Genomic DNA, 27,086 nt, shown 5'->3' with positions numbered 1-27,086 from the left:
TTGTTCAGCATTTCAGTGACTTGTGTAACGCTTTCTTTCAGATGCAAAGGACAAATATGCGCTTGTAAGAAGAAACGAGGGAGCAGAGTGCAGTCAGGTCAGTCAGTGTGTAGTGCTGGAGGGATTGTGCTTCTGGTAGCTATCTGATTACAGTGTGTGTTTAAGTCATTTTGAAGGTAGAAGCAGTAAGCGAAGTGGGATAGTCACTGAAGGTGACTGGGGTGAGGTGAGTGATGACTAGTGGGACCAAAGAGCAGTTATTTTTCGGGTGTGTTGTTGAAGTTAGAAGCATCAGTTGATGTTTATAGGTTCTATTGTAGTCACCGTGTGACAATAAGAAAATTGCAGAGGCTGGATATGCAAATTGCCAAGGTAAAGGAGTAAGAGATGGGGATTGTTGCAGGCAGGGTGCTGTTTGAGGCAGCATCTTGGTACATTCGTTTTGTTTTTTGCAAATATCGTAAGCAGGCTCACTGGGACAAAGCTGCTGACTATAGCAAGTAGTCCGAGGTAAGGTCATTGTCAAAGAGCAGAGAATAATGTGGCTACTCTGTGAAGCAGTTACTTTTTTGCGTGAACTTTAGGCCACTTTTGGGACTGGATGAGCATTTGAGGTGAGCTGGGGTAGTAGTGAGGATGAACATGGAGCTGGTGACTCCCTTCAAGTATAACTGTCATTTTGTCTCTTGATGTAGCTTGGGTTCTACAAACAATGACAGATGCAGTATCTGACACTGAATGGGTACAGAGCAGGTGAGGGAAAGCCCATGGTGCTAATCACAGAATTACCTCTATTAGAAAAGACCTTCAAGATCATTAGAGTCCAACCATTAACCCAACACTGACAAGAACTTAAGCCATATCCCTAAGTGCTATTTCTATATGACTTGGGGGGTGTCTTTAGGGATGATGAGTACTTCAAGGGATGGTGAAGGAGGTTGAAGCAGAAGAGGTTTGCCAACCCATAGGATTCTTTCAGATGCTTCCTGCTGGCACTCTGCTTTTTTTTTTTTTTTTTTTTTGCCTGGTGACTGCAGAAATATACCAGTTACCTGATGTGCCTTTTCTTGAGGAAGGAATCTGATCCCTGGCCTGCTGCAAGCTAAGCTGGGAGACCAGGAACAACTGCCCTTCAGCATGAATATTGATAGAAGATGGGAAGAGAGAGTCCAAAACAGAAATGCCTCTCATTCAAAGATGTTGCATTTTGGAAACTCCCCATCAGAGCAGATCCCAAAAGAGTCTGCGGAAGTCACCGGCAACAAGACTCTTTCCTCCTCCTTCAAAAAAAGAAAAAGTCATTCTCAAGATGGAAGCACAGCACATCTTTCTCAAGTTGATGGTGTTTCTGGCTTTGTGGGTCACAATTGCAGCAGTTGAGATGATGAAAATGCATTCCTCTGCACGTTTTGGTACATCCAGATGTATTAACAAATCAGAGAGTCCTTTTTGGTAAGTTTATATACTGCAGCAGTGGGGATTTGTTTGACTCCTGCAGTTTTACCCTCCCTTCTCTCCATCATCCTTCAAAAATTAAAGCCAAAGAGTTATCACAGACTTTTTTTGTATCATAAATGTAACAAAAACAGTTGTGTAAAGTACAAACTGCATTGTTTAGATGCTAACAGCCCTTGCTAACATGCTTTAGATCTCGTATTACCTAGTTTAGCTAATTATCTATTCTAAATCTTTGAACAGAGAGACAGCTGGATGCTGCAGGTATCTTTTGCTGGTGTTTTGATGGAGTGCTCTGAAGTACTATGTTTCTGTCTCCCTCTAAATGGGATATTTCCCTGGGGGTTTGGTAGCATCTCCTTTGGGCAGCTATCCCGGTTGTGTAACACACAAAAAATACCTGGTCAAATTATCCCTGTGTTTGAGATAGAAAATGTAATGGTATCAGTGAACAGTTGTACAAGTTACATGAATGCAGAAAGGAAGTGAAATACTTGCCTATAGAAGTATTTAAATAGGATATGTATAAACATGTGGACACCTCATGAGCAGATGGTGAATTTATTTTTTTACTTTCAGGAGTCATTTTTTACTTTCAGCTTTGCTGTCTAAGCAGGATGCGAGGCCGCTACTGTTGCAGTGTGTGTGTAGGTGTCTCTTGTGATACAAGTAGAGGCAGCCATACAGGGTTCTCTACGCCAGCAATGGAGTAGGGAAGGATGGAAGCTTTTTCTGCCCCCAGCAAGAGCGTTGCTTTGATGTTACGAATGTAATGACAAATCCTGCCTAATAGTCCTCATAGATGTGTTTTAAGCACTGGAGTTACAGTGGGGAGGGGTAAAGGGCTGTGAGGGCTGTCAGGGTGTATGGTAGAGGTGAGGGGGGAGTGTGGGACCAGGAGGGACAGAGGATATTTTGCTCCAGGGATTCTGTGTGAGTGTATCAAAGCTGATGTATAGGTCAAAGCAGATATTAGATGTGTAAATGGGTATTTAAATGCTTGCTGGCTTGCTGACAGACACCAGTCCTCCAGCAACTGGAAACAGCATGTGAAGCAGCCAAACAAACTCTCTATTTTGGACCTTTAGAAACCAGATGTTCCCCATTACTCAGCTGCACTCTATGTTCTTTTTTTGTCCTCGTGTAACCAGAAGGAGCCAGACAGTCAGCTGCTCACTGTTCTCTGTAGTGAAATGAGGCAACCAGGTGCCACTAATTGCCAGGTAGTGGGCATGAGCTTGTGTTAAACCCACCTGTGCCTGATTAGGGCAGGCCCCAACTGCGCACGAGCAGGATTAGGGGGCCAATAAAAGGTGAGGCCTGGAGCACAATCTCACTCAGCTCATTCCTGAGCAAGCCAGGAGATAGGTTAGCTGATTCCAGAGCAGTAGCTCCGAGCCAGGCTCGGCAACCCTGAGGGCAATAAACTCAGAGCACTATTCGTGAGTTTCTGCTGAAACGCCTGTTTGGACCTCAGAGCGCCGTGCCCTAAGAGAGGTTCGTCTTGCAACAGTTCTCTCTTTTGGTCCTCCAGCAACAAGGTAAGGTGGGGCTTAATGGATAAGAGGTAATGGAGAAATTCTGATTGGACGTAAGTTCATTTTTCACCATGTGGACAGTAAAAGATTGGAATGGTCTCCCAGGAGAAGCGGTAGATTCCTCCCGTTGCAGAAAGTGTTAAGACATCGAATCCATAGTATTAGGTAGAGGGATTGGACCAGATGGTCTTTGAGGGCCCCTTCCAACACGAGTGATTAAATGAATCTATGAAGTAAGAGAGAAAATTGACAGGTTTTGGCGAAGATCAGAGGATCTCCCAGATGGTGTGCTTCTACGCTCAGGGGACATTGGGGGCTCTTAAATTTTTAATTTTCAGTTTGTCCGATTTCCGGAGACTCATTTGTAGTTTTTCGTTAAAAAGATGGCCGACTTCCGGTAACAAAATGGCCGGCTTCCGGAGACTCATTTGTAGTTTTCCGCTAAAAAGATGGCCGACTTCCGGTAAGAAAACGGCCGACTTCCGGAGACTCATTTGTAGTTTTCCGGTAACAAGATGGCCGACTTCCGGAGACTCATTTGTAGTTTTCCGGTAAAAACATGGCCGACTTCCGGTAGCAAAATGGCCGACTTCCGGAGACTCATTTGTAGTTTTTCGCTAAAAAGATGGCCGACTTCCGGTACCAAGGTGGGCGACTTCCGGAGACTCATTTGTAGTTTTTCGCTTAAAAGATGGCCGACTTCCGGTGACAAGATGGCCGACTTCCGGAGACTCATTTGTAGTTTTTCGGTAAAAAGATGGCCGACTTCCGGAGACTCATTTGTAGTTTTCCGCTGAAAAGATGGCCGACTTCCGGTAACAAAATGGCCGACTTCCGGAGACTCATTTGTAGTTTTTCGCTCAAAAGATGCCCGACTGCCCGTCAATGGTTTTGTATCTTCTTGTATTCAGTGCGTGGCAGCGTGTATTGCGGTGTTCAATTTTTAGCAGTCATCGGATTGTTCCGTTTTTGGAGACAGCGCATCTGACACGTAGGACCAATCGTAACCCTGTTATGTGAGGTAACAAGGCAAAAGTGTGAGTTTGCAGAAGTGAACAGCAGGCTGATTTGGAATTAACAGAAGAGGCTTAACAACAGGTTTTGGATTTATGATCCTCACAAATAAGAAGAGATCTCAAACGAATCTGTAAACGGGTTACACAGAACTTGGAGCCCGGGGGAGAAAATTACCAGAAGCAGAAAACAACTCCACTTTGAGAGTTATCAGTGTTATAAATGACTGGGACTCAATATTCTGTGAATAGTTTAATTTAATAAATAAAATCGCAACAAGCAAAATAGCGCTGGGTGTGTGGGGAGTCTCCGCTCCACTCGCACACATGCCTTAAAGTTTAATCTTTTGTCTTACATTTCATACCTTAATATTCATAACTATTCTAATACATATTCATGACTGTTCTAGAACAGGCTGGATTATGTTTATTAGTTCTTGGAAGAGGTGGCCTTCAAAGGCACGTGCCCACTTTATCTCTGAGGGTCTTTTTGACCCCCATCTGGTGGTCGTTGGATGAAGTCAGTGTCTGCCTCAGTTTCCCCTCTCGTTACCCTTCGATTCCGCACATGCGCTCCTTCGCTCTTTCCTGTGCAACAATCTGCAGTCAGCAGTAAAACCACCTTAAATTCAATGCTATGTGGTGAGCAGCAAAATCAGCTTAGATTAGCACAACAGGATGTATGTTGTAGTGTTTTCAGGGTACAGAAACTGTGGATGTCTTGTTTCTTGTTCCCTTATGTTTTGTAGTTACACAAAGAACAGTTATATTTCATTTTAACGAATTCCTATGTTTGCATATTTCACAATGTTGAAGACAGATATATTATTAGTACTCTCAAAGTTGGGTTAGCAAACACTTCATAATTATTTAACATGAATTCACAAACATCTACTACATTAGCACGTTTTTGGGCTGCGCTAGAACTAGAACAACTCACAGTAGGATATTAAGTGGCTCTGTCTGCCATAATTCCTATCATGCAATGGGTCAAATATATTCAAGATAGAGCCAAAGCGGGAGGCTATGGTGTGGCTGCCTTCCACTAGCAGCTAGCCACTGCCCCCCATGAGTAATCAAGAAGTAAACCCTGATTTTGCACTCAAAAATGAATCTTTAATGAGGTTTGAAAAAAATTTGGATCTATTAACTCATCCTGAGACGGAGCACATTTGGTTTACTGGGAGATCAGCTAAGTATGTAGGAGGAAAAAGGTTTGTGAAAGCAGTAGCTTACCCTCCCCATTCTGAGAAATTTTTTTCAAACCATGAGAGAGTGCAAAAGCAGCCAATATACTGAATTGTCTGGGCAGATATTTTAGGCAACCACCAGTAACATGTCTAGGGGAGATAGTTTAGGCAGCCCTACGATCTGCGACTTGAGCCCCAGCCAGGCCCCGGTTTCGGTCATTAGGGGGCGTAAGACCGGACGTTTTCACGTTAAGAAAAGCGCAAGTCCTTCGGACTAGCGGCAACGGGATACTCGAAAAACTGGACCCTTTCTGCCGTCCTCACCTACAAGAGGATGCACCGTGTAGGATTTCCCAACTGCTGGGAAGGGTTCTCCGTGTCCTCGTAACAACCAGGGCTCCCCAGCAACCGCAGATCCAGGCAAAGTCGAACCATTACGGCAATCGGCGACACGTCTTTCTTATTCTTTATCGCTGCGTCTGTATAGTAACAATTAGATGAGTTGGTGTGTTTTGCTTTGACTTTGCTATCGCACTTCAGTTTTGTTGTTTGTTTCTGCACTTGTTCTCTTATAATTTAATACGTCAGTAAATATAAACTAACTTCTTTATTTGGGTGCCTGTGTCTTTTGCGCTGACCCCACCCATCTGGCAAAGTATCATATTAAGTAGCAGATCTATATAGACCTCAGGACACTCTCAACTGTCCTTGAAATCTAGTGAAACCGATGCCACGTGAAACACCAAGGACAGACTAATAGAAAAGCAGTGCAGCAAGCCCCTCCCCCCTCGAGAGCCAGATAAGTCCACAGGACACGGAGACGGCAAAATGAAAGCTGAATTTCAGGAATTAGAGTTCCATATGGAGACCAGGAAGCAAACGGATCAATTTATTTGGGGATGGCAGCAAACCGTCAGAACTTCAGGTTCAGATGAAACAACCAGTGAAATCAAAGGCACGTGCAGAAGAGCCAAGAGACCAATCACCCTGGGGTAAGATGCATTTTAAAGAAACCCTCTATACAACGGGACGGGTGCACATCATGCAGACAGGTAGCGAGGTATTAAAAGGCAGAGACAAAATACACCAACTCTGGGGCAGAGGGAGACTATGAACTCCGCTTTACTGCCAGGGGCAAAGACCACATCCAGCCACACCTAGGGTCCTCTCCGAGGAAGCGTTCAGAAAGGGACGGGGGTCCGGTCTCCCCCTCAAGACTCTGCCAGAGGGTCTTCCCGGACTCTTCTTCAACATTATTGCCCATCAGAGCCCTCTCATTCAGGGCACCGCTCCTTACGAGACCATCCTCACGCCGCCCCACACCCTTCGATCTCTGTGGTGCTCTTTTTAGCTCTCTTACTGAGACAGAATCCTTCTTCAGGCTCTCTTTGCACCCCAGAACCCTTCCTTCATTTGTTGTGATCTTAGACATCTGTTCAGTCCCTCAGCCCCCGAGGTCATCCGTACATCAACTGGACACATACGGTTTTTCCTCGTGTCCCAGAGCCGCCTTTTACCTCTCTCACGGCACCCTTCTCTCACCACCACACCTCCGGAGGCCAACCTCACGCCCCCCTGTCGGCGTCCCACAGCCACCATCCGGCTCCGTTGCGCATTTTACGCCTTTTTCGCTCCACGAGAAGCTCTTCTGACGCCGTCTGTCATTCGGTTCCCAACATCCCAGGGATGCCTGTACTCTATTAAAATCCCCTCTAGACTGCTGCTTGTGCCCCTCAGCTTTCTTCAGTGTCTTTGATCCAAAAATGACCCCTCTAACAGAACACTGCCTTCCACTTTTAGCTTTGTTGCAGAGCTCTCACCCCCCCTGAGTCTTTCAGGAGACTTTGTGAGTCCGTATCTGTGACCCCCCGCCCTTGTTCTTTCTTCTTTTCTGTCTGATACAAGCCTCCAATGACCTTTACTCTGTTAAGGTTCCCTTTGGGTTGAATTCTTACCTGGTCACGTCGCTGAAGTAACAAGGAGAGAGAAAAAAAACCCAAATTCCTCAGCCAGTATCACGGAGTTTCTCTGCTTGTCCTGTAAACTGAAGAAAGAGGAGAAAACTGACTGCTTTTCCTCTGGCTGCTTTTATACCTCATGGTAATTGCCACCTCCCCTTTCTCAGGGGATTGTGGGAAAAGCTGTGGGCGGTGCCTGTGGTATATAAGCCGCAGCCTTTGGCTAGGGGCTTCAGTCAGAGCTCTCCTACTCCTGGAGCTGACTGCAGCTGTTGAGCTGTCTGGGCTGTTTGAGAAGACTCTTTAAGGTAAGAACTTTAAAACCACCAAAAGTTAGAGCTCTTTATAGCAAGAATATGCTTGCATACAAGTTTTTTTTTCTATTTGTGGTTTTTTTTTTTTTGTTTTTTTTTTTTTTTTTAATGCAGTTGTTGAAGAGGAACCTTAAAACTGCAGGAACGTGCTAGTCAGACAACGTGGTTTCGTTGCTGGACATAAATTTAGACCCACAGCCCTCTGAAAGCTAAGTACAGGAACTTGGTTGCAGAGGGGCTGAGGCTTGGAGTTGCAGGAGGGATTTTGAAGATGGCATCTGGGAGAGGGCTGTCTACAATTAGCCCCCTTTGAGTGGGTGAATAGAGCATGTTAGTTTCCAGGGCAGGGCAGGGCAGCTCCAGCCTTGGTGTGTGGGGTTGTGTATTTTGTGTTGTCTGTCTTTGTCTTAGAGCTTCCTCCGGTCTTGATGGTCTTCTCTGTGTCCTCACAGAGCAAGTCTCGCATCTTGGGCATCATCCCTGCGAAGCCTTTCCCGATCATCATGGTGCTGATCAGCAGCATCATCTGTATGACAAGTCAAAGTTGCAGATCGGTCTCTTGACTTGGAAGTTTCTTGATGGTTGTCTTCTGCAATGTCATTCTCAATTGCGTTGTCATCTGATCTCTGTCCATCCAGTTTCCCTGAGAGGGACTCATTCCCCGCATCCTTGCGTCCTCAGGTCTTGAAGGCGGCTCCTCGGGCATCCGTCGCTTCGTTCTCTCGCTTTGCAGACGCATCACTGTAGGTCTTATTGCCCACAAGTCTTGGATTCCAGAGTCCCTCTTCTTGCTGCAAGTTTTATCTTGAGCTCGAGTCTTGTGACTCACGTGGCTGTGTCTTTGGTCAGTCTGTGCCTGTGAGTGTTTGGCTTGGAGCTGCCCTGCCCGCTGGGTAGGTTCAGGGGCCATGGAAAGCGACACAACCTAACCGACTCGGTGCTGAGTAGCTTCCCAGTGATTTACGTAATCCTGTTTTTCAGATCCCACATGTCAATGACCATCAAGAAACAGATGGAGGAGGAGAGGAGGCTGCCATCAGAAGGTTGGTCAGGGTGTGGAGTTGGCGGGAAGGTGCCTCCTTTGGGTGCTCGACCGCATTATGTTTTGTTGTCATTTTGAAGGCGGAAGCGGCGAGCGAAGCCGGATACGGGCACCGGAGGTGGCTGTGGCAAGGTGAGCAAAGGCTGGTGGGCTGGAGGAGCAGTTATTCTCAGGTGTTGTATTATTGGCTGGTCATGAACATCCCTTGTTGTTTGTGGTTTTTTTCAGGTGCACTCCTAACCCTGTTTTGGCACCCCAAAGAGATGGCCGGCAGATAAGTGAGAGGCCGAGGTAAGGAAGCAGGAGACAGACGTCACAGTGGGCTGCCTGTTGTTGGGGACAATATCTCGGCGTGTGCCTTTTGCTTTGTCTTTTGCAGGTGTCACACACAGTGCCGGAGTGACAAAGCCATGTCTTGAGGAACAGTTGGAGAAGGCGAGATGGCTGTGGGCTGGGTCAGCCATGTATTAACGTCAACTCTGTTAAAGGTTTCCCTTACGTTTCAGGTGCTGTGCGTGCCACCTTTGGAACCGGACGAGCACTGAAGGTGAGCTGGGGTGGTAGAGAGTGGGTTCATGGAGCTGGTGGCTACTGATCAGCAGAACAGTAACTCTTTCTCTTGGTCTTCTAGGTGTCCAAAGCAGTGGTGGACACAGCATTCAAGTCTGGATCACGGAGGTGAGTGGAACTGGGTGGGGCTCTTTTGAGGCGGTGGGTGTAGTATAAGTGGTTGTTGATGGCTGAAGTGCACCTTATTGGTGACACTGCTTCTGATTTTCCTTTTTTTCTGTTTGCAGGTGATGAAGACGAACATGCCCCTCAGACAGCGTGGTGTTTTGCTGGACATAGATCCAAAACCACCCTCCCTCAGGAAGGTAAGTTGAGGGACTGAACTGAAGTGCTGAGGTTGGGAGTCGTTGCAGAAGGGATTTGGAAGTTTTCTGAGCAAAGGCTGGCGTGGACTGCCTGTTGTTTTAGGCAGTATCTCGGCACGTGCTTTTGCTTTGACTTTTGCAGGTGCCACGCAAAACCACGCGTTGAGGAGCGGTCAGAGAAGGTGAGATGGTTGCGGGCTGGCTCATCCAGAGATTTTACTTCAACTCGGTTAAGGGTTTCCCTTTGTTTTTGCAGGAGCTGCGCGTGCCACCTTTGGAGGGGGACGAGCGCTGGAGGTGAGATGGGATGGTAACGAGGAGGTTCGGTCTGACAAGCAGAACGGGAATTTTGTGTCTCCTGGTATTTCAGGTGCCAGAAGCGATGGTGGCCATAACGAGTGGAAGGAGAAGGTGAGCAGGGCGAGTCGGGGGTTATGAGGAGCTTGTGGAAGGGGTTGGTATTTAGCTGACGTCCTATTTCTGGTGGCACTGCCGTTTGTTGTTGCAGATGATGAGGAGGAACTTGGTGGTTTTGGGAAGATTCCTGTCAGCCAATGTGGGTTACTTTTCTGTCCAGTGCTTCAGAGCCCCAGCTGTTTGAAAGGTAAGAGAAAGGGAGGATGGTTGGGGAGGGTCTGCGTGGAGGGGTCAAGGTTAGGAATCGCCGGCTCGCATTTTAAAGTTACTGTAGGGGAGCGAGCTGTCCAGAAGCGGTGCCCTTTGGGTGGTTGATGGGAGCCTGTCCCTCCCCGGCCTGATGCTAGCAAGTGCCAGGAACTGAGTGAGCACTGGAGGTGAGGTGGTAGTGCAGGGCTCCTGGACCTAGTGTGTTCTCTCAAGCACAGCAATAGTTAATAGTTTTTTGTGCTTTTTAGGTGCCCAGAATGATGATGCCTGCGGTGTCCCACTCTGGAAAGCGTGGGTGAGTGGACCCCGTATGACTCTTCTGTGAAGCTGGGTTATTTGGAAGAGAACAGAGCTGGCTGATTTTTTTTTTTTCATTTATTCCTTTATTTATTTATTTATTTTAAATGCAGGTGGCAAAGGGGAACCTTGGAAGTCGAGGATTATTCTGGGCTGCTCCTGTCTATTTTCCTGGCTAACCACGATTTTGGAGAGCCAGTCCTCTGAAAGATAAGTTGAGGGACCAGTGGTGTAGAGGGGTCAAGGCTGGTGGGAGTTGTGGAAGGGGTTTTGAAGTTAGTGTAGGGGAGAGGGCAGTCTGGGAGCAGGCTCCTTTGGTCAGGTGAAGGAAGTGGGTTAATTTCTGATGTGATGCCAGTGTGGGCAGGGCAGCTCCAGCCTTGGTGTGTGGTGGTGTGTAGTTTGTGTTGTATGTCTTTGTCTTAAAGCTTTCTCAGGCCTTGATGTCCTCTCAGAGCAAGTCCTGCATCTTGGGCATCATCCCTGGCAGGCCTTTACTCATCAGTACTAGTCAGCAGCATCTTCTTCTTGCATGACAACTTTGAAGCGTAGATAAGTCTTTCATCTGGGAAGTTTCCTGTTGGTCATCTTCTGAAACATCATCTCCAGTGGCATCAGTATCATCTCTGGTCGTGGATTTTCCTAGAGTGGGACTTTGTTCCCCGCATCCTCGTGTCATCAGGTCTTGAAGCCCGGGTTCTTCGGCATCCTTTGATTCAGCCTCTCGTTTTGCAGTTGCATTGCCGTAGGTCTTCTTGCCCAACAGTCTTGGATCCCAGAGATATTCTTTTTGCTTGGTGTTCTCTTGAGATCAAGTCTCTTAATTTGGAGGGCTGTGTCTCGAACTGGTCTGAGTGTTTGGCTTGGAGCTGCCCTTCCCGGAGTTGTAGGGTTAGGGTTTGCTGGAAGAGCCATAACTGAATAGTTCAGCTGTTGGGCAGTATTCCAGTGACTTGTGTATCACTGTTTTTCAGATCCCATGTGACAAGGATGTACATGACAGAGCAGGAGGAGAGAAGAGCACCATCCAAAGGTTAGTTGGTGTTGGAGTGAAGGTCCCTCTCCTGGCTACCTGACCCCATTATGGTTTGTTTGTCCTTTTGAAGGTGAGAGCAGCCAAGGAAGCAGAATATCTGTTCCGGAGGTGGCTCTGGCAAGGTGAGCAAAGGCTGGTGTGCTGGAGGAGCAGTTATTTCTCAGGTGTTTTATTTTCGTTGAAGGCATTGGCATCCCCTGTTTTTTGTGTTTTCCAGGTGTCCTCCAAACCTGCTTTTGGCACCCCACGAGGACGGCAGGCAGATGGGTGAGAGGCTGAGGCACTACCTCAGCACGTTCCTTTTGCTTTGACTTTTGCAGGTGCCAAAACCATCCTTGTAGGGACAAAGACACACATTTAGGAGCAGTTGGAGAAGGTGAGACGGTGGTGGGGTGGGTCACCCATGTATTTAACATCAAGTCACTTAAACGTTTCCTTTTGTTTTTGCAGGCGCTGTGCGTGCCACCTTTGGAACCGGATGAGCGTTGAAGTTGAGTTGAGTTGGTAGTGAGGGGGTTCATGGGGCTGGTGACTTCTGATCAGCAGAACAGGAACTCTTTCTCTTGGTGTTTCAGGTGCCCCAAGCAATGGTGGCAATAGCGTTCAACTCTGGAAGGAGAAGGTGCATGGTATACCATGGGGCTCCCTCGAGGAGGTGAGTGCAGCAGAAGTAGCGTGCGTTGGCTTAGGTGGGACTTGTGCCAGCGCTGTTTGCGATCTGTGGGTTGTGTTTTTTCCTTTTTTACGTATAGTGGATGAAGAGGAACCGTGCGACTGGAAGCACATCCCAGTCAAGCAATGTGGTTTTCATTACCAACCATGGCTTTGTGCTGCTGTCGCTCTTGAAGATAAGTTGAGGGCCCAGGGTGGGTGGGGAGGGGCTGAGTGTCACGATCCGAACACCACTGAGCAGAGGAGTCGAGGTTGGGAATTGCAGGTGGTGTTTTGAAGTTAGTGTAGGGGAGAGGACTGTCTGGGAGCAGCCTCCTTTGGGTGGGTAAAGGGAACAGGTTACTTTCCAGTATGATTCCAGCATGGGCAGGGCAGCTCCAGCTTCGGTGTGTGGGGTTATGTGTTTTGTGTTGTCAGTGTTTGTTGTCTTAGAGCTTCCTGAGGCCTTGATGGTCCTCTGTGTCCTCACAGAGCAAGTCCTGCATCTTGGGCATCCTCCCTGGAAAGCCTTTCCTGATCAGCACGGTGCTAATCAGCAGCGTGTTATTCCGCACGACGAGTCTAAATTGCAGATCTGTCTCTTGACTTGGAAGTTTCTTGATGGCTGTCTTCTGCAACGTCATTCTCAATTGCGTTGTCATCTGATCTCTGTCCACCCAGTTTCCCCGAGGGGGACTCATTCCCCACATCCTTGCGTCCTCAGGTCTTGAAGGCAGCTTCTCGGGCATCCGTCGCTTCGTTCCCTCGCTTTGCAGATGCATCGCTGTAGGTCTTATTGCCCACAAGTCTTGAATTCCAGAATCCCTCACAGGACAAGTAATATTGAACATCATCCCAATGGTGTTGAACACATTTAGTCATCATCATCATCATAGTGCCATCTGGATCCTTCTTTTCTTGCATCTTGCAAATTTCTTGATAGGCATGTTTTGTAATCTTCTTTATGAACAAATGAGCATCTCTGGTCGTAAATTTTCCACATTTGCAACCTTGTCTCTGCATCCTTAGGTCTTGATGCTAGTCTTCTTGTACATCTGATATGTTATTAGAAGAGTAATTATTGTAAGAGGAAGAGTTCTATGACACTCGATGTCACCATGGGGCCTCCTTGCCTCACCCTTGCATCCCTGTAGATCTTCTTGGCCAACTTCTTGGAGCCCAGAGTAATTCTTGTTGGGAGTTTTCTATTAATGTTTAATCTTGTAGTTTGCAGTGGTGTGTCTTGGGTTGGTCTGTGTTTGTGTGTTTGGCCTGGAGCTGCTCTGCCCAGATTGTAGAGTTGGGGATATTGAAGAGCCATAAGGGTCTCTGGTGATGTTTGCCTGTAGTTTTTAGGCCACAATTTTACAGCGATCTTAGGTGGAGCAGCCATAGTCAGGCTGGGTGGGCAGTTGCTTTGGTGGTGTTTGAAGGTGATGGGACCCTCATGAGAGGGTTTTTCCTGTGCAGCGCAGGAGATCGACCCTCTCAGTAGTTAACGGTTGTATGTGTATGGGTTTAAAGTTGTGGGGCTGTGTTTATTAATGGCATGAGGGTAGTAATACTCTAGATGGGTTTCCTAACTAGGATTGAGATGTCTGGAATTGTCTGTCCATTGTTCAGAGTTCCAGTGACTTGTGTAATACTTTCTTTCAGATGCAAAGGACAAATATGCGCTTGTGAGAAGAAATGAGGGAGCAGAGTGCAGTCAGGTCAGTCAGTGTGTAGCGCTGGAGGGATTGTGCTTCTGGTAGCTACCTGATTACAGTGTGTGTTTAACTCATTTTGAAGGTAGAAGCAGTAAGGGAAGTAGGATAGTCACTGAAGGTGACTGGGGTGAGGTGAGTGATGACTAGTGGGACCAAAGAGCAGTTATTTTTTGGATGTGTTGTTGAAGTTCGAAGCATCAGTTGATGTTTATAGGTTCTATTGTAGTCACCATGTGACAACAAGAAAATTGCAGAGGCTGGGTATGCAAATTGCCAAGGTAAAGGAGTAAGAGATGGGAATTGTTGCAGGCAGGGTGCTGTTTGAGGCAGCATCTTGGTACGTTCCTTTTGTTTTTTGCAAATATCCTAAGCAGGCTCACTGGGACAAAGCTGCTGACTATAGCAAGTAGTCCGAGGTAAGGTCAGTGTCAAAGAGCAGAGAATAATGTGGCTAATCAGTGAAGCAGTTACTTTTTTGCATGAACTTTGTAGGCCACTTTTGGGACTGGATGAGCATTTGAGGTGCGCTGGGGTAGTAGCGAGGATGAACATGGAGCTGGTGACTTCCTTCAAGTATACCTGTCATTTTGTCTCTTGGTGTAGCTTGGGTTCTACAAACAATGACAGATGCAGTATCTGGCATCGAATGGGTACAGAGCAGGTGAAGGGAAGCCCATGGTGCTAATCACAGAATTACCTCTATTAGAAAAGACCTTCAAGATCATAGAGTCCAACCGTCAACCTTACACTGACAAGAACTTAAGCCATATCCCTAAGTGCTATTTCTATATGACTTTGGGGGGTGTCTTTAGGGGTGATGAGTACTTCAAGGGATGGCGAAGGAGGTTGTCGCAGAAGAGGTTTGCCAACCCATAGGATTCTTCCGGATGCTTCCTGCTGGCATTTTGCTTTTGCTTTTTTTTTTTTTTTTTTTATGAAGACGAGCCTGGTGATTGCAGAAATATACCAGTTACCTGATGTGCCTTTTCTTGAGGAAGGAATCTGATCCCTGGCCTGCTGCATGCTAAGCTGGGAGACCAGGAACAACTGCCCTTCAGCATGAATATTGATAGAAGATGGGAAGAGAGAGTCCAAAACAGAAATGCCTCTCATTCAAAGATGTTGCATTTTGGAAACTCCCCATCAGAGCAGATCCCAAAAGAGTCTGTGGAAGCCACCGGCAACAAGACTCTTTCCTCATTCAAAAAAAAAAAAAAAAGAGGTGGTCATTCCCAAGATGGAAGCACAGCACATCTTTCTCAAGTTGATGGTGTTTCTGGCTTTGTGGTTCACAATTGCAGCAGCTGAGATGATGAAAATGCATTCCTCTGCACGTTTTGGTACATCCAGATGTATTAACAAAGCAGAGAGTCCTTTTTGGTAAGTTTATATACTGCAGCAGTGGGGATTTGTTTGACTCCTGCAGTTTTACCCTCCCTTCTCTCCATCATCCTTCAAAAATTAAAGCCAAAGAGTTATCACAGACTTTTTTTGTATCACAAATGTAACAAAAACAGTTGTATAAAGTACAAACTGCATTGTTTAGACGCTAACAGCCCCATAATGCTTTAGATCTCATATATTACCTAGTTTAGTTAATTATCCTAAATCTTTGAACAGAGAGACAGCTGGATGCTGCAGGTGTTTTGCTGGTGTTTTGATGGAGTGCTCTGAAGTACTATGTTTCTGTCTCCCTCTAAATGGGGTATTTCCCTGGGGGTTTGGTAGCATCTCCTTTGGGCAGCTCTCCCTCCCAGTTGTGTAACACACAAAAAATTCCTGGTCAAATTATCCCCGTGTTTGAGATAGAAAACGTAATGGTATCGGTTAACAGTTGTACAAGTTACATGAATGCAGAAAGGAAGTGAAATACTTGCCTATAGAAGTATTTAAATAGGATACATATAAACATGTGGACACCTCATGAGCAGACGGTGAATTTATTTTTTTACTTTCAGGAGTCGTTTTTTACTTTCAGCTTTGCTGTCTAAGCAGCATGCAAGGCTGCTACTGTTGCAGTGTGTGTGTAGGTGTCTCTTGTGATACAAGTAGAGGCAGCCATACAGGGTTCTCTACCCCAGCAATGGAGTAGGGAAGGATGGAAGCTTTTTCTGCGCCCAGCAAGAGCGTTGCTTTGATGTTACGAATGTAATGACAAATCCTGCCTAATAGTCTTCAGAGATGTCTTTTAAGCACTGGAGTTACAGTGGGGAGGGGTAAAGGGCTGTGAGGGCTGTCAGGGTGTCTGGTAGAGGTGAGGGGGGAGTGTGGGACCAGGAGGGACAGGGGATATTTTGCTCCAGGGAGTCTGTGTGAGTGTATCAAAGCTGATGTATAGGCCAAAGCAGATATTAGATGTGTAAATGGGTATTTAAATGCTTGCCGGCTTGCTGACAGACACCAGTCCTCCAGCAACTGGAAACAGCATGTGAAGCAGCCAAACACACTCTCTATTTTGGACCTTTAGAAACCAGATGTTCCCCATTACTCAGCTGCACTCCATGTCCTTTTTTTGTCCTCCTGTAACCAGAAGCAGCCAGACAGTCACTGTTCTCTGTAGTGAAATGAGGTAACCAGGTGCCACTAATTGCCAGGTAGAGGGCATGAGCTTGTGTTAAGCCCACCTGTGCCTGCTTAGGGCAGGCCCCAACTGGGCATGAGCAGGATTAGGGGGCCAATAAAAGGTGAGGCCTGGAGCCCAATCTCAGCTCATTCCTGAGCAAGCCAGCAGAGAGGTTAGCCGATTCGGGAGCAGTAGCTCCGAGCCAGGCTAGGCAACCCTGAGGGCAATAAACTCAGAGCACTATTCGTGAGTTTCTGCTGAAACGCCTGTTTGGACCTCGGAGCGCCGTGCCCTAAGAGACATTCACCTTGCAACAGTTCTCATTTTTGGTCGTGCAGCAACAAGGTAAGGTGGGGCTTAATGGATAAGAGGTAATGGGGAAATTCTGATTGGACATAAGAAGTTCATTTTTCACCATGTGGACAGTAAAAGATTGGAATGGTCTCCTCGGAGAAGCGGTAGATTCCCCCCGTTGTAGAAAGTGTTAAGACATCGAATCCATAGCATTAGGTAGAGGGATGGAGCAGATGCTCTTTGAAGGCCCCTTCCAACACGAGTGATTAAATGAATCTATGAAGTAAGAGAAAAGTGACAGGTTTTGGCGAAGATCAGAGGATCTGCCAGATGGTGTGTTTCTACGCTCAGGGGACATTGGGGGTTCTTAAATTTTTAACTTCCAGTTTGTCCGAGTTGCGGAGACTCGTTTGTATTTTTTCGCTGAAAAGATGGCCGACTTCCGGTAACAAAACGTTCGACTTCCGGTAACAAGATGGCCGACTTCCGGAGACTCGTTTGTAGTTTTCCGAAAAAAGATGGCCGACTTCCGGAGACTCGTTTGTAGTTTTCCGGTAAAGGGATGGCCGACTTCCGGAGACTCGTTTGTAGTTCCCCGGTAAAAAGATGGCCGACTTCCGGTAACAAAATGGCCGACTTCCGGAGACTCGTTTGTAGTTTTTCTCTAAAAAGATGCCCGACCGCCGGTCAATGGTTTTGTATCTTCTTATATTCAGTGCGTGGCAGCGTGTATTGGGGTGTTCAATTCTTAACACGCATCGGATTGTTTCGTTTTTGGAGACAGCGCATCTGACACGTAGGACCAATCGTAACCTTGTTATGTGAGGTAACAAGGGAAAAGTGTGAGTTGGCAGAAGTGAACAGCAGGCTGATTTGGAATTAACAGAAGAGGCTTAACAAAAGGTTTTGGATTTATGATCCTCACAAATAAGAAGAGATCTCAAACAAATCTGTAAACGGGTTACACAGAACTTGGAGCCCAGGGGAGAAAATTACCAGAAGCAGAAAACAACTCCACTTTGAGAGTTATCAGTGTTATAAATTACTGACTCAATATTCTGTTAATAGTTTAATTTAATTAATAAAATTGCAATAAGCAAAACAGCGCTGGGTGCGTGGGGAGTCTCCGCTCCACTCGCACGCATGCCTTAAAGTTTAATCTTTTATCTTACCTTCCATACCTTAATACACATCCATATCTATTCTAATGCGTATTCATGACTGTTCTAGGAATAGGCTGGATTATGTTTATTAGTTCTTGTGAGAAGCAGGCCTTCAAAGGCGCATGCCCGCTTTATCTCTGGGGATCTTTTTGACCCCCATCTGGTGGTCGTTGGATGAAGTCAGTGTCTGCCTCAGTTTCCCCTCTCATTACCCTTCGATTTCGCACATGCGCTCCTTTGCTCTTTCCTGTGCAACGCTCTGCAGTCAGCAGTAAAACCACCTTAAATTGCAACGCTATGTGGTGAGCAGCAAAATCAGCTTAGATTAGCACAACAGGATGTACGTTGTAGTGTTTTCAGGGTACTGAAACTGTGGATGTCTTGTTTCTTGTTCCCTTAAGCTTTGTAGTTACACAAAGAACAGTTATATTTCATTCCAACGAATTCCTACGTTTGCATATTTCACAATATTGAAGACAGATATATTATTAGTACTCTCAAAGTTGGGTTAGCAAACACTTCATAATTATTTAACACGAATTCACAAACATCTACTACATTAGCACGTTTTTGGGCTGCGCTAGAACTAGAACAACTCACAGTAGGATATTAAGTGGCTCTGTCTGCCATAATTCCTATCATGCAATGGGTCAAATATATTCAAGATAGAGCCAAAGTGGGAGGCTATGGTGTGGCTGCCTTCCACTAGCAGCTAGCCACTGCCCCCCATGAGTAATCAAGAAGTAAACCCTGATTTTGCACTCAGAAATGAATCTTTGATGAGGTTTGAAAAAAACTTGGATCTATTAACTCATCCTGAGACGGAGCACATTTGGTTTACTGGGAGATCAGCTAAGTATGTAGGAGGAAAAAGGCTTGTGAAAACAGTAGCTTACCCTCCCCATTCTGAGAAATTTTTTTCAAACCACGAGAGAGTGCAAAAGCAGCCAATATACTGAATTGTCTGGGCAGATATTTTAGGTAACCACCACTAACATGTCTAGGGGAGATAGTTTAGGCAGCCCTACGATCTGCAACTTGAGCCCCAGCCAGGCCCCGGTTTCGGTCATTACAGGGCGTAAGACCGGACGTTTTCACGTTAAGAAAAGCGCAAGTCCTTCGGACTAGCAGCAACGGGATACTCAAAAAAATGGACCCTTCCTCACCTACAAGAGGACGCACCGTGTAGGATTTCCCAACTGCTGGGAAGGGTTCTCCGTGTCCTCGTAACAACCAGGGCTCCCCAGCAACCGCAGATCCAGGCAAAGTCGAACCATTACGGCAATCGGCGACACGTCTTTCTTACTCTTTATCGCTGCGTCTGTATAGTAACAATTAGATGAGTTGCTGTGTTTTGCTTTGACTTTGCTATCGCACTTCAGTTTTGTTGTTTGTTTCTGCACTTGTTCTCTTATAATTTAATACATCAGTAAATATAAACTAACTTCTTTATTTGGGTGCCTGTGTCTTTTGCGCTGGCCCCGGCCATCTGGCAAAGTATCATATTAAGTAGCAGATCTATATAGACCTCAGGACAGTCTCAACTAACCTTGAAATCTAGAGAAACCGATGCCACGTGAAACACCAAGGACAGACTAATAGAAAAGCAGCGCAGCAAGCCCCTCCCTCCTCGAGAGCCAGATAAGTCCACAGGACAGGGAGACGGCAAACTGAAAGCTGAATTTCAGGAACTAGAGTTCCATATGGAGACCAGGAAGCAAATAAATCAATTTATTTGGGGATGGCAGCAAACCGTCAGAACTTCAGGCTCATATGAAACAACCAGTGAAATCAAAGGCACATGCAGAAGAGCCAAGAGACCAATCACCCTGGGGTAATATGCATTTTAAAGAAACCCTTTATACAACGGGACGGGTGCACATCATGCCGACAGGTAGCGAGGTATTAAAAGGCAGAGATAAAATACACTAACTCTGGGGCAGAGGGAGAGTATGAACTCCGCTTTACTGCCAGGGGCAAAGACCACATCCAGCCACACCCAGGGTCCTCTCCGAGGAAGCATTCAGAAAGGGACGGGGGTCCGGTCTCCCCCTCAAGGCTCTGCCAGAGGGTCTTCCTGGACTCTTTTTCAACACTATTGCCCCATCAGAGCCCTCTCATTCAGGGCACCGCTCCTTACGAGACCATCCTCACGCCGCCCCACACCCTTCGATCTCTGTGGTGCTCTTTTTAGCTCTCTTACTGAGGCAGAATTCTTCTTCAGGACATCTGTACATCAACTGAACACATAGAGTTTTTCCTCATATCCCAGAGCCGCCTTTTACCTCTCTCACAGCACCCTTCTCTCACCACCATACCTCCGGAGGCCAACCTCACGCCCCCCCTCTCGGCGTCCCACAGCCACCTTCCGGCTCCGTTGCGCATTTTACGCCTTTTTCGCTCTACGAGAAGCTCTTCTGATGCCGTCTGTCATTCGGTTCCCAACATCCCAGGGATGCCTGTACTCTATTAAAATCCCCTCCAGACTGCTGCTTGTGCCCCTCAGCTTTCTTCAGTGTCTTCGATCCAAAAATGACCCCTCTAACAGAACGCTGCCTTCCACTTTTAGCTTTGTTGCAGAGCTCTCACCCTTCTGAGTCTTTCAGGAGACTTTGTGAGTCCATATCTGTGACCCACCCCACTTGTTCTTTCCTCTCTTCTGTCTAATCCAAGCCTCCAATGACCTTTACTCTGTTAAGGTTCCCTGTGGGTTAAATTTTTACCTGGCCGTGTCGCTGAAGTAACAACGAGAGAGAAAAAAAACCCAAAATTCCTCAGCCGGCATCACGGAGTCTCTCTGCTTGTCCCGCAAACTGAAGAAAGAGGAGAAAACTGACTGCTTCTCCTCTGGCTGCTTTTATACCTTGTGGTAATCACCACCTCCCCTTTCCCAGGGGACTGTGGGAATAGCTGTGGGCGGTGCCTGTGGTATATAAGCCACAGCCTTTGGCTAGGGTCTTCAGTCAGCTCTTGGGCTTCTCTGAGGTCAGAGCTCTCCTACTCCTGGAGCTGACTGCAGCTGTTGAGCTGTCTGGGAAGACTCTTTAAGGTAAGAACTTTAGAACCACCGAAAGTTAGAGCTCTTTATAGCAAGAATGTGGCTGCATGCAAATTTTTTTTTCTATTTGTGATTCTTTTTTTTTTTTTTTTTTTTTTTTTAATGCAGTTGTTGAAGAGGAACCTTAAAACTGCAGGAACGTGCTAGTCAGACAACGTGGTTTTGTTGCTGGACATAAATTTAGACCCACAGGCCTCTGAAAGCTAAGTACAGGAACTTGGTTGCAGAGGGGCTGAGGCTTGGAGTTGCAGGAGGGATTTTGAAGATGGCATCTGGGAGAGGGCTGTCTACAATCAGCCCCCTTTGAGTGGGTGAATAGAGCATGTTAGTTTCCAGGGCAGGGCAGCTCCAGCCTTGGTGTGTGGGGTTGTGTATCTTGTGTTTTCTGTCTTTGTCTTAGAGCTTCCTCCGATTTTGATGGTCTTCTGTGTGTCCTCACAGAACAAGTCTCGCATCTTGGGCATCATCCCTGCACAGCCTTTCCCGATCATCATGGTGCTGATCAGCAGCATCATCTGTCAAAATTGCAGATCGGTCTATGTACTTGGAAGTTTCTTGATGGTTGTCTTCCGCAATGTCATTCTCAATTGCATTGTCATCTGATCTCTGTGCACCCAGTTTCCCTGAGGGGGACTCATTCCCCGCATCCTTGCATCCTCAGGTCTTGAAGGTGGCTCCTCGGGCATCCGTCGCTTCGTTCCCTCGCTTTGCAGACACATCGCTGTAGGTCTTATTGCCCAAAAGTCTTGGGTTCCAGTGTCCGTCTTCTTGCTGCGAGTTTTATCTTGAGCTCGAGTCTTGTGACTCACATGGCTGTGTCTCGGGTCAGTCTGTGCCTGTGAGTGTTTGGCTTGGAGCTGCCCTGCCCGCTGGGTAGGTTCAGGGGCCATGGAAAGCGACACAACCTGACCGACTCGGTGCTGAGCAGCTTCCCAGTGACTTGCATAATCCTGTTTTTCAGATCCCACATGTCAATGACCATCAAGAAACAGATGGAGGAGGAGAGGAGGCCACCATCCGAAGGTTGGTCAGGGTGTGGAGTTGGCGGGAAGGTGCCTCCTTTGGGTGCTCGACTGCATTATGGTTTGTTGTCATTTTGAAGGCGGAGGCGGCGAGCGAAGCGAGATACGGGCACCGGAGGTGGCTGTGGCAAGGTGAGCAAAGGCTGGTGGGCTGGAGGAGCAGTTATTCTCAGGTGTTGTATTATTGGTTGGTCATGAACATCCCTTGTTGTTTGTGGTTTTTTTCAGGTGCACTCCTAACCTTGTTTTGGCACCCCAAAGAGATGGCAGGCAGATGGGTGAGAGGCCGAGGTAAAGAAGCAGGAGATGGACATCACAGTGGGCTGCTTGTTGTTGGGGACAATATCTCGGCGTGTGCCTTTTGCTTTGACTTTTGCAGGTGTCACACACAGTGCCGGAGTGACAAAGCCATGTCTTGAGGAACAGCTGGAGAAGGTGAGATGTCTGTGGGCTGGGTCAGCCATGTGTTAACATCAACTCTGTTAAAGGTTTCCCTTATGTTTCAGGTGCTGTGCGTGCCACCTTTGGAACCGGATGAGCATTGAAGGTGAGCTGGGGTGGTAGAGAGTGGGTTCGTGGAGCTGGTGGCTACTGATCAGCAGAACAGTAACTCTTTCTCTTGGTCTTCTAGGTGCCCAAAGCAGTGGTGGACACAGCATTCAACTCCGGATCAAGGAGGTGAGTGGAACTGGGTGGGGCTCTTTTGAGGTGGTGGGTGTAGTGTAAGTGGTTGTTAATGGCTGAAGTGCACCTTATTGGTGACACCGTTTCCGATTTTCCTCTTTTAGTGTTTGCAGGTGATGAAGAGGAACATGCCCGTCAGACAGCGTGGTGTTTTGCTGGACATAGATCCAAAACCACCATCCCTCAGGAAGATAAGTTGAGGGACTGAAGTGAAGTGCTGAGGTTGGGAGTTGTTGCAGAAGGGATCTGGAAGTTTTCTGAGCAAAGGCTGGCGTGGGCTGCCTGTTGTTTTAGGCAGTATCTCGGCACGTGCTTTTGCTTTGACTTTTGCAGGTGCCACGCAAAACCACGCGTTGAGGAGCAGTCGGGGAAGGTGAGATGGTTGCAGGCCGGCTCATCCCGAGATTTTACTTCAACTCGGTTAAGGGTTTCCCTTTGTTTTTGCAGGAGCTGCGCGTGCCCCCTTTGGAGGGGGAAGAGCGCTGGAGGTGAGATGGGATGGTAACGAGGAGGCTCGATCTGACAAGCAGAACGGGAATTTTGTGTCTCCTGGTATTTCAGGTGCCAGAAGCAATGGTGGCCATAACAAGTGGAAGGAGACGGTGAGCAGGGCGAGTCGGGGGATATGAGGAGCTTGTGGAAGGGGTTGGTATTTAGCTGACGTCCTATTTCTGGTGGCACTGCCGTTTTGTTGTTGCAGATGATGAGGAGGAACTTGGTGGTTTTGGGAAGATCCCCGTCAGGCGATGTGGGTTACTTTTCTTTCCAGTGCTTCAGAGCCCCCGCCGTTTGAAAGGTAAGAGAAAGGGAGGATGGCTGGGGAGGGTCTGTGTAGAGGGGTCAAGGTTAGGAATCGCCGGCTCGGGTTTTAAAGTTACTGTAGGGGAGCGAGCTGTCCAGAAGCGGTGCCCTTTGGGTGTTTGATGGGCGCCTGTCCCTCCCTGGCCTGATGCTAGCAAGTGTATGAGAACTGTATGAGGACTGGAGGTGAGGTGGCAGTGCAGGGCTTGTGGAGCTAGTGTCTTCTCTCAAGCACAACAATAGTTTTGTGCCTTTTAGGTTCCCTGAATGACGATGCCTACAGCGTCCAACTCTGGAAAGCGTGGCGAGTGGGACCCCGCAGGGCTCTTCTGCGAAGCTGGGACATTTGGAAGGGAATGGGGCTGGCTGATGTTGGACTTATTGCTGAATATTCTGGTAGGCGCTTCGGTGTTGTGGTTATGTGTGTGGAGTTTTTTTTGTTTGCTTGTTTTGGTGTTGTGGTGTGACTTTTTTTTTTTTTTTAATGTAGGTGGCAAAGGGGAACCTTGCAAGTTGAGGATTATTCTGGGCTGCTCCTGTCTATTTTCCTGGCTAACCACGACTTTGGAGAGCCAGTCCTCTGAAAGATAAGTTGAGGGACCAGTGGTGTAGAGGGGTCAAGGCTGGTGGGAGTTGTGGAAGGGGTTTTGAAGTTAGTGTAGGGGAGAGGGCAGTCTGGGAGCAGGCTCCTTTGGTCAGGTGAAGGAAGTGGGTTAATTTCTGATGTGATGCCAGTGTGGGCAGGGCAGCTCCAGCCTTGGTGTGTGGTGGTGTGTAGTTTGTGTTGTATGTCTTTGTCTTAAAGCTTTCTCAGGCCTTGATGTCCTCTCAGAGCAAGTCCCACATCTTGACCCTCATCCCTGCAAGGCCTTTACTCATCAGCACAGTCCTAGTCAGCAGCATCTTCTTCTTGTGTGACAAGTTTGAAGTGTAGATAGGTCTTTCATCTGGGAAGCTTCCTGATGGTCATCTTCTGAAACATCATCGCCACCTGCATCAGCATCATCTCTGGTCATGGATTTTCCCAGAGTGGGACTTTGTTTCCCGCATCCTCGTGTCATCAGGTCTTGAAGCCCGGGTTCTTCGGCGTCCCTTGATTCAGCCTCTCGTTTTGCAGTTGCATTGCCGTAGGTCTTCTTGCCCAACAGTCTTGGATCCCAGAGATATTCTTTTTGCTTGGTGTTCTCTTGAGATCGAGTCTCGTAATTTGGAGGGCTGTGTCTCGAACTGGTCTGAGTGTTTGGCTTGGAGCTGCCCTTCCCGGAGTTTGCTGGAAGAGCCATAACTGAATAGTTCAGCTGTTGGGCAGTGTTCCAGTGACTTGTGTATCACTGTTTTTCAGATCCCGTGTGACAAGGATGTACATGAAAGAGCGGGAGGAGAGAAGAGCGCCGTCCAAAGGTTAGTCGGTGTTGGAGTGAAGGTCCCACTCCCGGCTACCTGGCCACATTATGGTTTGTTTGTCCTTTTGAAGGTGAGAGCAGCCAAGGAAGCAGAATATCTGTTCCGGAGGTGGCTCTGGCAAGGTGAGCAAAGGCTGGTGTGCTGGAGGAGCAGTTATTTCTCGGGTGTTTTATTTTTGTTGAAGGCATTGGCATCCCCTGTTTTTTGTGTTTTCCAGGTGTCCTCCAAACCTACTTTTGGCACCCCCACGAGGACGGCAGGCAGATGGGTGAGAGGCTGAGGCACTACCTCAGCATGTTCCTTTTGCTTTGACTTTTGCAGGTGCCACAACCATCCTTGTAGGGACAAAGACACACATTTAGGAGCGGTTGGAGAAGGTGAGATGGTGGTGGGCTGGGTCAGCCGTGTATTTTACATCAAGTCACTTAAACGTTTCCTTTTGTTTTTGCAGGCGCTGTGCGTGCCACCTTTGGAACCGGATGAGCGTTGAAGTTGAGTTGAGTTGGTAGCGAGGGGTTCATGGGGCTGGTGACTTCTGATCAGCAGAACAGAAACTCTTTCTCTTGGTGTTTCAGGTTCCCCGAGCAATGGTGGTGCTAGCGTTCAACTCTGGAAGGAGAAGGTGCGTGGTATACCATGGGGCTCCCTCGAGGAGGTGAGTGCAGCAGAAGTAGCGTGCGTTGGCTTAGGTGGGACTTGTGCCAGCGCTGTTTGCGATCTGTGGGTTGTGTTTTTTCCTTTTTTACGTCTAGGGGATGAAGAGGAACCGTGCGACTGGAAGCACATCCCAGTCAAACGATGTGGTTTTCGTTACCGACCATGGCTTTGTGCTGCTGTCGCTCTTGAAGATAAGTTGAGGGCCCAGGGGCGGGTGGGGAGGGGCTGAGCAGAGGAGTCGAGGCTGGGAACTGCAGGTGGTGTTTTGAAGTTAGTGTAGGGGAGAGGGTTGTCTGGGAGCAGCCCCCTTTGGGTGGGTGAAGGAACAGGTTACTTTCCAGTGTGATTCCAGCGTGGGCAGGGCAGCTCCAGCTTCGGTGTGTGGGGTTGTGTGTTTTGTGTTGTCAGTCTTTGCTGTCTTAGAGCTTCCTGAGGCCTTGATGGTCCTCTGTGTCCTCGCAGAGCAAGTCCTGCATCTTGGGCATCCTCCCGGGAAAGCCTTTCCTGATCAGCACGGCGCTAATCAGCAGCGTGTTATTCCGCACGACGAGTCTAAATTGCAGATCGGTCTCTTGACTTGGAAGTTTCTTGATGGCTGTCTTCTGCAACGTCATTCTCAATTGCATTGTCATCTGATCTCTGTCCACCCAGTTTCCCTGAGGGGGACTCGTTCTCCGCATCCGTGCGTCCTCAGGTCTTGAAGGCGGCTTCTCGGGCATCCGTCGCTTGGTTCCCTCGCTTTGCAGACGCACCGCTGTAGGTCTTATTGCCCAAAAGTCTTGGGTTCCAGAGTTCCTCCTCTTGCTGCAAGTTTTATCTTGAGGTCATGTCTTGTGACTCACATGGCTGTGTCTTTGGTCAGTCTGTGCCTGTGAGTGTTTGGCTTGGAGCTGCCCTGCCTGCTGTGTAGGTTCAGGGGCCATGGGAAGCGCTGTTAACTGACTGACTCGGTGCTGAGCAGCTTCCCAGTGACTTGCATAATCCTGTTTTTCAGATCCCACGTGTCAATGACCATCAAGAAACGGATGGAGGAGGAGAGGAGGCCGCCATCCGAAGGTTGGTCAGGGTGTGGGGTTGGTGGGAAGGTGCCTCCTTTGGGTGCTTGACCGCGTTATGGTTTGTTGTCATTTTGAAGGTGAAAGCGGCGAGCGAAGCGGGATACGGGCACCGGAGGTGGCTGTGGCAAGGTGAGCAAAGACTGGTGAGCTGGAGGAGCAGTTATTCTCAGGTGTTGTATTATTGGCTGGTCATGAACATCCCTTGTTGTTTGTGGTTTTTTTTCAGGTGCACTCCTAACCCTGTTTTGGCACCCCAAAGAGATGGCAGGCAGATGGGTGAGAGGCCGAGGAAGGAAGGAAGCAGGAGATGGACATCACAGTGGGCTGCTTGTTGTTGGGGACAATATCTCAGCGTGTGCCTTTTGCTTTGACTTTTGCAGGTGTCACACTCAGTGCCGGAGTGACAAAGCCATGTCTTGAGGAACAGCTGGAGAAGGTGAGATGTCTGTGGGCTGGGTCAGCCATGTGTTAACATCAACTCTGTTAAAGGTTTCCCTTATGTTTCAGGTGCTGTGCGTGCCACCTTTGGAACCGGATGAGCATTGAAGGTGAGCTGGGGTGGTAGAGAGTGGGTTCGTGGAGCTGGTGGCTACTGATCAGCAGAACAGTAACTCTTTCTCTTGGTCTTCTAGGTGCCCAAAGCAGTGGTGGACACAGCATTCAACTCCGGATCAAGG

At 47.8% G+C, this 27,086-nt stretch overlaps 3 long non-coding RNA genes across 6 annotated transcripts in view; all 3 read left to right on the top strand.

The window, feature by feature from the left end:
• Positions 1-27,086, top strand: part of LOC139798097 (uncharacterized) — a 43,493-nt gene that overhangs the window by 1,751 nt on the left and 14,656 nt on the right. The window contains exons 3-4 of one of the 4 annotated variants that reach the window (XR_011726719.1): positions 8,450-8,511; positions 26,487-26,543. This is a non-coding gene — a long non-coding RNA (uncharacterized lncRNA). Of the gene's footprint in view, positions 1-8,449; positions 8,512-8,590; positions 8,646-10,764; positions 10,818-26,486; positions 26,544-27,086 lie in introns of those variants that run through there. The other 3 variants (XR_011726720.1, XR_011726718.1, XR_011726721.1) reach the window with 3 other exon arrangements.
• Positions 11,664-25,552, top strand: LOC139798099 (uncharacterized). The gene is made up of 4 exons (XR_011726722.1): positions 11,664-11,721; positions 11,796-11,835; positions 11,921-12,000; positions 25,447-25,552. It is a non-coding gene; the product is annotated as an uncharacterized lncRNA (long non-coding RNA).
• LOC139798030 (uncharacterized) lies at positions 23,795-24,976 on the top strand. Its single transcript, XR_011726669.1, has 3 exons — positions 23,795-24,691; positions 24,765-24,816; positions 24,912-24,976. It is a non-coding gene; the product is annotated as an uncharacterized lncRNA (long non-coding RNA).

The sequence above is a fragment of the Heliangelus exortis genome, chromosome 7, assembly GCF_036169615.1.
Source record: "Heliangelus exortis chromosome 7, bHelExo1.hap1, whole genome shotgun sequence".
Lineage (NCBI taxonomy): Eukaryota > Metazoa > Chordata > Aves > Apodiformes > Trochilidae > Heliangelus > Heliangelus exortis.
Note: the sequence above shows the minus strand (reverse complement) of the source record. Positions and strands in the feature narration are given on the sequence as shown.